Raw genomic sequence first — 13323 nt, forward strand, 5'->3', positions numbered from 1 at the left:
CTGGTGTGAGATGGTATCTCATGGTGGTTTTGATTTGCATTTCTCTAATGATCAGTGACATTGAGCTTTTTTTCATATGCTTATTGGACGCATGTATGTCTTCTTTTGAGAAATGTCTGTTCATGTCCTTTGCCCACTTTTTAATGGGGTTGTTTGCTATTCTTTCATAAATCTGTTTAAGTTCCTTATAGATTCTGGATGTTAGACCTTTGTCAGATGCATAATTTGCTAATATTTTCTCCTATTCTGTAGGTTGTCAGTTACGTTGTTGATACTTCTTTTGCTGTGCAGAAGCTCTTAAGTTTGATTAGATCCCACTCACCAATTTTTGCTTTTGTTGTGATTGCTTTCAGTGTCTTTGTCACAAAATCTGTGCTCATTGCCATGTGTGGCAAAACTCCTACCTTTCCTTGGTAAAACATGAGTCTGTCTTTTTTTAAGTGGGAAGTTTTTGGATAAGATTTTGAAAGGTATTTTAATTCAGTAAAAAATTGGCATCATGATGATGGTGAGGAAAGCCTAGAATAGACTGAAGTCCTACTGGACCGCGAAGAGAAAGAGGTCCCGAAAGGAAAATATCCAAACTCGAAACCTTGGACCCTGAAATGGGTAAATGTTCAGATACTCCAATCTCCTCTTGACTGGTTCACACACTTCTAGTTCCTTCCCTACCTCACCTAAGCCCTCTTTGCCTCCCAGAAAGTGGGAAATGTCCCTCTTAAAGAGATCAAATGAAACAAGAAGAGAAACTATATATTTTGTCTGAATCCCCGATCAGCTCGGAAAGAAGGCAGCGTTGACCTAACTTAGCACCATAAACCTCACCTTTCAGCTGGTACCTTTGTGTACCCTTTCCTGATGCCAGCAACTCAGCCCATGTCTCCCACTCAGCTCTCCCAGGCTTCTTAGAACTCAGATTCCCAAAACAAAGGACAATTGAGGCCCAGTTAGTGCTCAGGTTTACCGAGAATTAAGCCATAGGCAGATACCATCAAAACACATCTCACTTGTGACCTTTCACAGCCAACGAATTGGAAGGATTTTCCTTTGCTGGGGATTGAATTTAAAACGACTTCCCAGGAGCGAAAGGTCAGCCCATGGAACCATGATATCCAGTTAAACACAGCTAAATAGAACATTTTAGCATGACAATAAATGGAGTTATATTTAGCTGATTTGGGAAACTATCTGGCTGAGGGAAAAGAAGTACAGAGATTCTTCATCTACCACCCCTCCTCCCCTGGCTGGGAAAAGTAATGGAGTAGTACAAAGAAAGCACAAAGGTGAAGAATTTTACCAAATCTGTCTAGAGAGACCGTTTTTGCTTTCCCAACATCTACCATGTTCTGCGTAGGGCATGTTGGTTGAATTGCATAAAGGCTATATTGTTTTCTTCACGCGCACATGAAATCCTTATTAGCATGGCTGGAGCAAGATGGGCTCCAAAGGGAGAACATACCCTCAAATAACTCTCCAGGCAGCTTTGATTTCTAGATACGTATGAGGTGAAAGCACATTAGCCAAACTGGCTTTGATAACAAATGCATTCTTCTTTAACAAGGAAAGACTAAAGGGAAAAAATAGTTGGCACCCTCTCCCTTAACTTGAAATGCCCCATGCCATTTTGAAATAGCCTCATATTTTGCTGTTGTTAACTAACAGATGGTTTTGTTAGCCGGTGACTGTTTCTCTAAATAACTCCTGACAATAAAAGGCTGTGACACATGAGAGCAAAATGGGGACCATAAGTGGTAGCCTTTTTCCTCCAGAATCTTACCTTGTCGTTCATTCTGAAACTTGATGTGTGTAATTGCAGCCACTGGGAAGGTGTGGAGTGCCAGAGCATCACAGATCTGCCAATAGTTAGAAGAGATTAAAGGTGTATGTTGTTTTTTTTAGAAGGAGAAAAATATATTTAATTGAAACCAATTTAGAAATCAGGATCCCCGTGAGTTTAGAGTGAGAACGTTTTCAATGAAACACTGTTTCATCTTGGCTATGAGAGACTCAGACCCATTCTCTCCCAGGCTAAGTGTGCTATTTGATAGGGAATCCACTGTCTATGCTTGTCCTGTAAGACCCTCTCTACTGTACAGTGAATTGGTACTTTAGTTAAATATCATCCCAGGGTGATTTAGCAAAAGCCGTCAGCCCCAGCCTTAGCTTGTGGATGCCATCTAACATTTACTTCCATTTGTAGTGGCTGATCTCTTTGCTAACAAAATCTTTTTCATAGAAAGCTGCCATCTTCCATTGTAGCTTTTTAAAAATTTCACCTAATCTGGCTATCTGTACCTTTGTTACCAACTTTTTATTCTGCTTTTGGAAAGTCCAAATTAAGCATGACCCAGCCTGTTAGGGCATAACAAGGCCACTTTTAAATCTCTAGGTAGGGAAAAAGTATAGTCAAAGAGCTTACTGAACTCATAGAACTGATACTCAGACGTCAAGCCCTTGGCTCCTGAACGTCTATACTGGCCTAGCCACTTTGAGTCCACTCTCAACCTGGAAAGAACTTGGTACCACATCAACAATTCTACAGTCTATACACAACTAACAAACATGTCCTACTTAGAACTTGGTGTTAAGAAAGTAACCATCTTCCTTCTCCAATTTTATTCTGGTCTCTTCTCATCTATTGCTGACCTCCCACAGATCTAATACCTTCACGCAGCCTCTAAAGCATGAAGCACTATTCTGTTATGGCCAGAGTCCAAAGCCAGGGGCACATCCTGCTTAATGATTTAATCTCTCATCCTTGGTTCAAAGAGTTCCAGTGAAAACTTTAGTCCAGCACTAAAACAAACTGTACCAATCTGTACTGTTCCCTGATAGAGTCCCTCACCCATTCTGTGGCAATCCAATCACAGCCAGTTTCACTCTGCTCTATACCCTCTAGGGCCCAAGTCATCCTCAAAAGCCCATGGCTCCCAGAGGTCCAGTTATGCATAAATGGCATGAGATATTTCCTTTCAAGTACAGCTAGAATACTGTTACAGCAATCCCACCATTGAGGTCAGGAGATGATGGCACACCGAACTGTGGTGGCAGCAGTAGGAAGAAAGAAAAATTGTCGTGTTCAAATGATATTGTGACAAAACTGGCTGACTGACAACAGGAAATAAAACAGAGGGAGAAATCAAGGGTGACAGATCTCTGACTTGGAGAAGGTACTGGTTGCTGGACGGGGTAGCAAATAGTAAAGTAAAACAGTAAAATAGTAAAAAGTAAAGAATAAGCAGGTAAAAATGTTAAAATGATTGAAACAAGGGCTAAGTGGGCATATATCTAGTGTTTACCCCACTATTTATCAAGGCTCTTATTTGTTTTGCCAAGTAGACGTCTCTGTTGAGAAGAGGTTATGGTCACTCACCTACAGAAAAAACCAAGCGCTTGTTTACATCGTGTTCAGTATGGCGTGCATTTGAGTGAATCTTCTCCAGGCCCTTGGCAAGGCCAGCCATGGTTAAGTGGTGGACAGAGCTCTAGATCAAGTAAGGTAACTCATGGTTTAGAATTTGAATCACTACTTACGAGCGGTGAGATCAAAGGCATTCAGTAAACAGAGGGTTCAAGAAAGTGATACTTTCCAATTCCAATATTTTATGACTATGATGAAATGCAAGAAGACTAAGCAGAGTTTTTTAGTGTGCATCTAGTTCTTAGCACCATAATTCCCAGCCTTTGTTTATGTTGCTTCTCTCCTGTCTAACTCATAAATAATGAAAAGGAAAATATTTGGGAGACAATAGTAGAGTCAGAAATGGCAGGCCAGTTGGGTGCAGTAGTCTACCCCTGTAATCCTAGCACTTTGGGGAGCTGCAGTGGGAGGATCACTTGAGCCCAGCAGTTCAAGATAAGCACGGGCTACTTGGTGAGACTCTCTACAAAAAAAAATGCAAAAATTACCCAGGTTGGTGGCATGCACCTGCGGCCCCAGCTACTCGGGAGACTGAGGTGGAAGGATCACTTATGTCTGGAAGGTCAAGGCTGCAGTGAGCTGTGATAGTATCAATGCACTCCTAAAAAGTTTTAGGCAACAGAAACACTTTAAAAACTGAGTCCCTGTATAAATAGGATTCACCTGCGGTACTGGCTTTCAGCAAGTATGCACCCACTAGAGAAGCAAAGACATCCTATGAAACTCTATACAAATATACAGGACCAGGGCATACTTCATTTCAATAAATATTAAAATTTATTGATTTTAATTTTTGATAAAATTTCATCAGATCACAGAACTTCAAATTCCAGTTCTCTTGTTACCACATCACTATCAACCCAAGACTTCGGTGAACGTAAACACACTTTTTACAAAGCACCTACTGCAGTGCCTGGCACCATACTGAATACATTGTAGCTGCTATTGCAGCTGTGCTTTGGAATCACATTATAATCTGAAGATTAAGTCGGGCAATTTCAAAACCAAAACCCGACCAGGTGTGGGACTCACACCTGCAATCTCAGCTCTGGGAAGCCAAGGCGGGCAGATCACTTGAGGTTAGTGGTCGGAGACCAGCCTGGCCAACATGGTGAAACCCTGCCTCTACTAAAACTACAAAAATTAGCAGGGTGTGGTGGCACACACCTGTAATCCCAGCCACTCAAGAAGTTGAGGCATGAGAATAGCTTGAACCCAGGAGTTGGAGGTTGCAGTAAGCCGAGATCGTACCACTGCACTCCAGCCTGGGCAACACAGTGAGACTCTCTCTTGAAAAAAAAAAAAAAAAAAAAAAAAACCTGCACCAACAATGGAATATTGAAGAATGCAGAAGGTACCCAACCTAGACAGTGATCTCATGGAGTCGCTATGATTATTTATTGTTTACCTAGCACTTTAGCCCAGCAAAATTCAAGGTCAGTTAATATTGTCTACAGAACAGAGGAAATAAAAATAGCACTTCACAAATGGGAAAAACACAGCCCCCTTGCTGGTAGGAGTCATATAGTTCAACTCAGACAAGTTCAAACACTCGATGGCCCAAAGCCATTGTCAATAACCATCCCAAAACATCAAAGAAAACAACCCAAAAGTACCGCTGGCCTTTTCCCCCATGAAGACAGAGGCTGAGTAATGATGTTATAAATACAGGACACGCAACCTCAGATAAACTTAGGGCCAGGGTGGTGAAGTTATGCAGGCTTTTCCCTCCAAGATGGCCTTATGCTTTCTCTTTGCAAAAATGACAAATTTTGAGCAATCTATCATTTTCATATAAAAATAAATAATTTAAGTAAACACAGAGAAAAGTACATAAAACACATAGAGAAGCCAAGCGAGCTTCAGGAAAAAAAGCCCATGTTTTGTGAATAAAAACAACCTGCATTTTTCCCACACATCTTGTCATTGACTCAAATCTTTGTTCAATAAACTGATGATGCAAATAATTTTCAAAATCATTTGCCATAGCTACAGAATAAGCTATGGACACCCATATACCCATACATTAAAATGAGTGTCTCGGTTAGGATTCATTGGTGGGAGGAGACAGAGATGGACCTCAGTTAACTTAAGCAAAGTAATAATGAGCATAATAATCATTAATGATGAAAAAGTTATAAAATTTAAAGAAAAAGTGAACATTCAGGCTTTGGGAAGAATAAGATCAGAGATACTCCAGGAAATTAGGAAATAGGTATTAAAAGACTATCTCTTTTCGTCTTTGGGGAACAGCCACTGGAGAGACCCCTGTCAGTGCTTTGTGTCAATGTCCAATCAGTGAGTGTTGAAAATTCTGAGCAGGGAGGATAGTCCCACCTCAGACATGTGTCTAGGAGGCTGGGGATAGTGCACAGGACCACCCCATCAGAAAAGCTTGGGGGGAGGCAAGAGAAGTCCCGGAATAAAAAACTGAAGTACTATTTACAAAGAAAGGAAGAAGGGCTGCTGGGCAGACCAGTACTGCAGATTCCATCATAGCTAATCTCAGAACACATTGGCACTGGACAGAAACAATCCGTGGTTTACAAAACCTACTGGCGCAATTTTATTTATAATGTCCACGCAGCATGAAAACTATGATTAAAATTTCTTCATTGGAAAAAAATGCGATATAAGCTCAGACTCTTAGAGTTTTTCCCACCCCTGCCACAACGGCAGCACTCGCATGCACGCCGCGCCCTCAGGAGCACTTAGGATGCACGGGCTCTGCTTTCTAATCACACTCATCAGAACCAGGACTTCAGGAAAAGCACGTGACTTCATGCTTTAGGGCAAGAAAAATTAGGACGGCAAGGGTATGTCTTGTAGTTACAGATCAGCATTTTTTCTAGGATGATGTGCTAAGAAGACCACAAATCCAGCTGAAGAGCTACTACTCACAGCTAGGATAATTCAAACATCCAAAGCAAACAAAAATATAATAATGATTATGCTAATTAAAATAGTCGAATCTGGGAAAGGTAGAATTCAATATGGCCCTGAAAAGAGAAATGTTTACTTCGAAGGTGCAGAAAAGTAATTGTAATATAAAGATGGCATTTTGTTAACAGTGAAATGTTGATGTACATGAACTTTTATTTCCATACATATATGTGTGCTTTTAAATCATAGCTATGACTTGTTTTTATCTATGTGTACAGGAAACAGTGAACAGAGGAAGCCATGAATTAAGTTCAAATAGATCCAGAAAAGCTCACAGTACCACCAACAGGACAGGGCCACGTGACACCAGAAGCCACAGATAGCAGCCGAGCAGGAAAAAAACAACCAGGTGGTCAGTCCCAGAGATCATACACAACAGAAATTAAAAAGAGGAGCTCCCAGTGCGTTACACAATGAATAATTAAAACAGAATCCCAAAAAAGAGAATTAACTGAGCAAATGGGATCCCATGTTGTCTGTGGAGAAAACCTCGGGGTGACTACTTACTAAAATCCAATACTTACTTGATATATAATTCGATTCCAGTAGTGCTAAAACTAGATAAACATGTCACGGTGGTAGCACAATACCTAATTAGAGATAGGGAAGACTCCAAATTCCAAAAAAGTCAAAAGTAAAGGATTTTAAATTTTCTGTTATTAACCACCAAGTATAAAACTTAACCGTAAAAAAAGATTTCATCCTAATGATCATAGACTTGAGTTTCATTTAAATTGGGGCATGCAGTCAATTACTGTCTCACTGTAAGAATCAATTTGAATCCTGCAGCCTAAGCTAGTCTCCATTTTTTTTTTCTTTATGTCTGGTACCATTACTACAACTAGGATGATTACTGCAACCTAGAAATAGTATCTTCTAACTTACAGTAACCGGGAAGGCAGTGTTGAGAAAGGTATAAAATTAAAATTAAAAAAAAAAAAAAAAGAATAGGCTGGCGCGGTGGCTCAAGTCTGTAATCCCAGCATTTTGAGATGCAAAGGTGGATGGATCACAGGGTCAAGAGATCAAGATCATCCTGGCCAACATGGTGAAACCCCATTTCTACTAAAAATATAAAAATTAGTTGGGTATGGTGGTGTACGCCTCTAGTCCCAGCTACTCCGGAGGACGAGGCAGGAGGATCACTTGAACCCAGGAGGCAGAGGTTGCAGTGAGCTGAGATCACGCCACTGCACTACAGTCTGGTGACAGAGTGAGACTCAATCTCAATTTAAAAAATAAATAAATAAAGAGAGATAAAATGGAGAAACAAATGCAAATCCATTCTGTGGTATTAGAACATTCATAAACACTTTCAGTGTAAGTTTTTACATGTTTTGTAATCACTTCGATATTTTGTAATCATGATATTTTTCATGTTTGGTTTCTTTGGAGACAGGTTTAAAATATTTAAGGGAGTAAGATATATTAAATTTTGTAGATTTAATTAAAATCAAAGAATGGGATTAAGTATGTAATTAATTTTTATGGTTTGGTATACTTATTTTGACAAAGCCATAAGTATTTTCATAATTGCTGGGTCAGCAGTGTGAAAATATTTAGACCAGAAGTCAGCAAACTTAGTCTAAAAAGGGCCAAATAATAAATATTTTAGACTTGCAGGCCAGACTATCTCTGCCACAATTAATCTACTGTTGTAGCATGAAGGAAACCATAGATAATACCTAAATGAATGGGCATGATGTGTTCTGATAAAACTTTATTAACAAAAATAGGCAGGAGGCTAGATTTGGTCTTTTGGCTGTATTTTTTTCAACTTCTAACTTGGAGGAATAGTAATGATTTTATTTTTAAAATCAATTCAAAACTAGGCATTAAACAGGATATAGACGGTATCCTGAATATTTATTCCACATACAAAATTCCTGAAGATTGGAAAAAAATCAATCCCTCTAACCCCAAGTCCGATCCACAGCCAACCATAGATTTTTAGAGGTCCAATTCCCCCTTCTTTCCCACTATTCTGTGCTGATAACGTATCAGCATTCCCTTATTCTGCCCAAGTTATGAGATATGCTTTGCCTGAGATATGCTACTCCATAAGTCACAGTCTCCAAATCTACTTCCATCCATGTTTTCTTTCATTATACACATATATTACAAATTATTCCGACAGAGGAAAGATGGATGAAAAGACAAGGACAAGGACATGAAGGACGTTTTGAGACACCAGTTTGCTAAGAATTGGAAAATAGTCATGAGCTACACAACCTTGTGGAATACTGCATACATGTAAAAGAATAATAATGTAGTTAGTGCTGTAATCATGTGAGTTTTATTCAAAATGTCAATTTTATCTGCTTTGTTTATTCCCATATCGCCAATGTCTAGAACTAAAGTGTTTTGAACATAGAAAGTGCTCAGAAATATTTTAAAATAAGTCAAATAAATGAATGAATTCATGGGTGTGGGTACTTGGGTCCAAATTTGCCATAATGGTTGGTCAATATAATAGCAATTATAGGAAGGAAAATACTTTGTATCACAGTGCTGACCTAGCACCTATGAAAAGAAAGCGGGAAGGAGGTTTGAGTGGGAGAGATTCAAACAGCAGTGTAGCTCGGGAAAGTCCAGCCAGGCCACGGAAAGCCCCAGAACAAAGACTGCCTCTTAGAGGTGTCGCTCCCTGGCAGAAGCTGCCTGTCTCACAGAGCCCCTCCTGTGCCCAGTTACTCATTGGGAGCAGCTCTCAAAGAGTGCAGACTTGAAGTGGAAGGCTGTGGTGGATCCTGAAGGCGCAGCATCTGGCTGATGATTGCTCTCTTGAGCAGGCTGTGTCTGGAGGGAAGGTCTGAGTGGCCCACCTTCATGACCACAGAAACAAAAAGCCTCCCTCTCTCTAAGGGTGAGCAGATCAGAACCAATTCCAGTATTCAATTTTCTCTTCCATTTTTTTACCATGAGCTCTGTGAGCTTTTTCCTCTTGAATACAGGAGGACGTTTCTTGCCATGTGACTTCACCATTGGTGGTGTAGCAACCCTCAAATCAGTTGAAGAAGGGAAAGCCAATTAAAAGGGGTGGAAGTTTAGAGCACAACTTAGGGGCCGGGCGTGGAAGCTCACGCCTGTAATCCCAGCACTTTGGGAAGCCGAGTCAGGCGGATCACGAGGTTAGGAGTTCAAGACCAGCCTGGCAAATATGGTGAAACCCTGTCTCTATTAAAAATACAAAAATTAGCCAGACATAGTGGTGTGCACCTGTAGTCCCAGCTATTCAGGAGGCTGAGGCAGAAGAATCTCTTGAACTCGGGAGGCAGAGGTTGCAGTGAGCTGAGATTGAGCCACTGCACTCCAGCCTGGGTGACAGAGTGAGACTCTGTCTCCAAAAAAACAAACAAAGCCCACAATTTCGGGAGGTGACATGTCTAACACATGTCTTTCTTCTCATTCAAATGTAGGCCTGGTTTGAAGCCAGCAAAGACTACAAAGCCATTCCATCATCTGTCAATATCCCCTACCTAAATGCTAAGTTTCCAGCAAATATCCACATCTATCTTGTAAGCCAAAGCTGGCAACCCTTTGCTCCTATACCTAACTCCGAGACACTTCTTCCCTCTCTTAGTCCAAATAAAGTGACAAAATATGCAGAAAAGCAACTATATATTTTATAGAAATATAGTTATAAAATTATGCTAAATGCGTAACAATCATACACTACTATTATATGGATAATAAAAAGCACTAATGAAATGCAAATCATGCTATGGATGTTCAAAAAAAAAAAAAGATGATTTCCAGTGTGAAAACTCTGTAAGGGAGAGTTTCATGGAGAGGACAACATTTCATCTCGGCCCTGAGAGACGAGTGAGATTTGTACACACGAAGATGAGGTAAATGATCTTGACAGACAGAATCACAGACACGAAAGCAAGGAGCCAAAAAAGCACCATTTTATTTTAAAAATCGGGGCAAAGTAGTTTTCATGACAGCAGGATTGATTAACCGATACATTTCAGGCAGCTCTCTGGTTCCTAAATTTTAAACCTGAAGACACGGTAGGCCTGCCAGTCATTGAGAGATACACCGCTATTGTTATCTGTCCATAAGTTCGACATCAGAAAAATTCACTTGAGCATAGAAGATTGTCTCTGGGCCACAACAGCCATTCTGCCTTGAGGAGGTATTTTGCTAGCAGATATGGCATATGTTAAAACAGAACTGAAGGCACCCATAAAGTCTAGCTATTGCATGACAGACGGTGTTTAAAAATAAGTTTAAGAGCGTGTCATTAGTTCAAGCGGTGGTTCTGACGCCAAATAGCTGCTCACTGACTGATCTAAGAATGCGCACGTTCCCTCTGTGTGGTGTTCCATCAGTGATTTTAATTGCACGCTAAGCTTTATAATTTGTTGCTGTCATTGAGGTTCATGTACAGTACTAATATTTATTCTCCATATTACATAACACCTTATTAAGTTTATTGCCAGCTTTCCATAAACTTTTTCATCTGACTTGCATGTGAGGAGCTAACTTACATACCTATCAAAAGTAGTGCTTGAGTTACCAGTCCTGTTAGTCTTCTCAACAGTTTTTTAACTATTCTATGAAAGGGGAAAAAAAAGGATAATTTGTTTCCTACATTTTAAAATTAACTATATTTATACCTTATTATATAATATTTATGCCCTCAGGACCACCAATAATATGAATGGTAACTACATGGTTGGCCTTTTACACCCCCTGACCACCCCCACCCCGCCATGGCGCTGTTTCTGACAGTCGGGATGGGAATACATACCCTCCTTTAACTCACATCCAGTAAGTGAAGGATGCTTTATTGGAAGTGCCCAGCACAATGTCTCAGACGTCGTAGATAATTAAGGTTTAATGAAAGAAATAAAATGCAATACATTAAGAGTTGCTTTCTAAATATCCTCTGCATCACATCAGATCTTAGGGTGTATTCTCAACAAATTGCGGTAGTGGCAGAGCCACAAATCCAGGAGATAATTACAGAGCAACAATAAATTTCCTCACCATCATCTCACCACGTATCCTTGCCTCTCCCATCGACCTTCTTTAATCCTTTCTCTACTTTTTTCTAAACTTGAATCTTTGAGGCATCAACTCCTGCTGAACATCTGCATCTCAATATTAAGAAAACTGTGCGAGCACACAAGCACATTTCTGTGAGGCTTCTCTCTTCTTCCCTTGCTTTCCTCCAATCTCCTTCTTGAAAAATATCTCGAAAACATCAATAGGTGAGTCCACAGATCCTATTCTTCCCACCAGAGGGAAAAAAAATGTAATAGAAATGTTCTTATTCATTACAGGCCAGAGATAATCACCGCATGACATGAAAGTTCCTAAGATGATAGGTGCTCTCCTCTTACAAATATAAGTTAAACTAGATAAAAGTCTATGTGATATTTATTCTCTAGCGATAATGTGATTATTTTGGAGATGCTGATACAGTGATCCCTTTCCCATAATTCTACTGACCTGTTCAAAGTATCATTCTTGGGGGAGGACTCAAGATGGCGCTGTGAGAACAAGCCAGGATTGGAGCTCTCGTTGAATCTGCAAATGGTGAGTTGGAGCTGCATTTCCAGACTGATCTTTGTTGCCCACAGAACGGGGAAACTCCCAAGTATAAAAAAGACACGGGACACCAGGCAGTAGGTCTGCCTGGCGAAGCCGGCAGCCGGGGCGGCGGTGGCTGCCCTACCCAGCAATCCCCACAGGGCGCGCTTGTCCGGGTGCCCTGTTGAACCGGCAACCTGAGACTTGAGAGGGCTGGACTTGAGACTGAACGAGACTTGGACAGTAGGCCAGCCCAGGGGATTGCAGGGACAGATCGTTTGGGACACCCAGTGGGACGAACAAAACCGCGATTTCAAACTATCCCAAGCAGACGGTCGGAGACGCTCTGTGGGGGAGGGGCGTCCACCACTACCGAGGCAACCCGCCCCAGCTGAGATACACGCCCACTGCTGACGCAGCCAGCTGTTGCCGAGGCAACCCGTCCCTACTGAGATACACGCCCACTGCTGAGGCAGCCTGCCGTTGCTGAGGCAACACTCTACAATGAAGAGACTCCGCCGCAGGGCATGGCGGAGACCACAGCAGAGCCTGCAGGAACAGGGCGAAACACAAAAGCAGGGCGGAGCCTCGGCAGCCAAACAGTGGCTAGTCTGCCTTCTAGCTGGGCAGGACACCTCATCGGACATCGAAAAATAAAGCCCGAACCCCCAACACAGAGCATTTGAGAAAAAAAGGGTTTTTTTTAATGAGCTCTGTTGCAGCAGAATCAAACGTAGCAGCCTAACAGCCCTGAATGAACAACAGAGCTCACAGCTCAGCAATTGAGCTCCAAAAAAGTACATAGACTGTCTCCTCAAGCAGCTCCCTGACCCCTCTATATCCAAAAGACTGACATTTGGCAGGCATCATCCTGGGACAAAGATAGCAGAAAAAGAAACGGATAGCATCCCTCACTGTGCCACAGCTGCTAGAGGTGCACCTCAGACAAGCAGGGTCTGGAGTGGACCTCAGCAGTCGTACAGCGAAGGGGCTAGGCTGGTAGAAGAAAAACCAAGTAACAGAAATACTTCATCATCAACAATCTGGGTGTCCACTCAGAGACCCAATCGAAAAGTCAGCAACTACACAGACGACAAGCGGATAAACCCACAAAGATGGGAAGAAACCAGCGAAAAAAGGAGGAAAACACCCGAAACCAGAACACCTCGCCTCCTAGAAAGGACCAAAACTCCTCACCAGCAAGGGAGCAAAGCTGGACAGAGAATGACTGTGACAAAATGACGGAATTAGACTTCAGAAGGTGGATAATGAGAAACTTTTGTGAGCTAAAAGAACATGTATTAAATCAATGCAAAGAAACTAAGGAACTTAAAAAAAGATATGAGGAAATGATAACAAGAATGGATAACTTAGAGAGGAATATGAATGAATTAAAGGTGATGAAAAACACAATA

At 41.3% G+C, this 13323-nt stretch overlaps 1 long non-coding RNA gene across 2 annotated transcripts in view; it reads right to left on the minus strand.

Moving 5' to 3' along the window:
* Window positions 1-13323, minus strand: part of LOC118147785 (uncharacterized) — a 162857-nt gene that overhangs the window by 47355 nt on the left and 102179 nt on the right. For both annotated transcript variants that reach the window (XR_013526887.1, XR_013526888.1), the window contains exon 3: window positions 1778-1853. This is a non-coding gene — a long non-coding RNA (uncharacterized LOC118147785). The remainder of the gene's footprint in view (window positions 1-1777; window positions 1854-13323) is intronic.

The sequence above is a fragment of the Callithrix jacchus genome, chromosome 15 (genome assembly GCF_049354715.1).
Source record: "Callithrix jacchus isolate 240 chromosome 15, calJac240_pri, whole genome shotgun sequence".
Taxonomy (NCBI): Eukaryota; Metazoa; Chordata; class Mammalia; order Primates; family Cebidae; genus Callithrix; species Callithrix jacchus.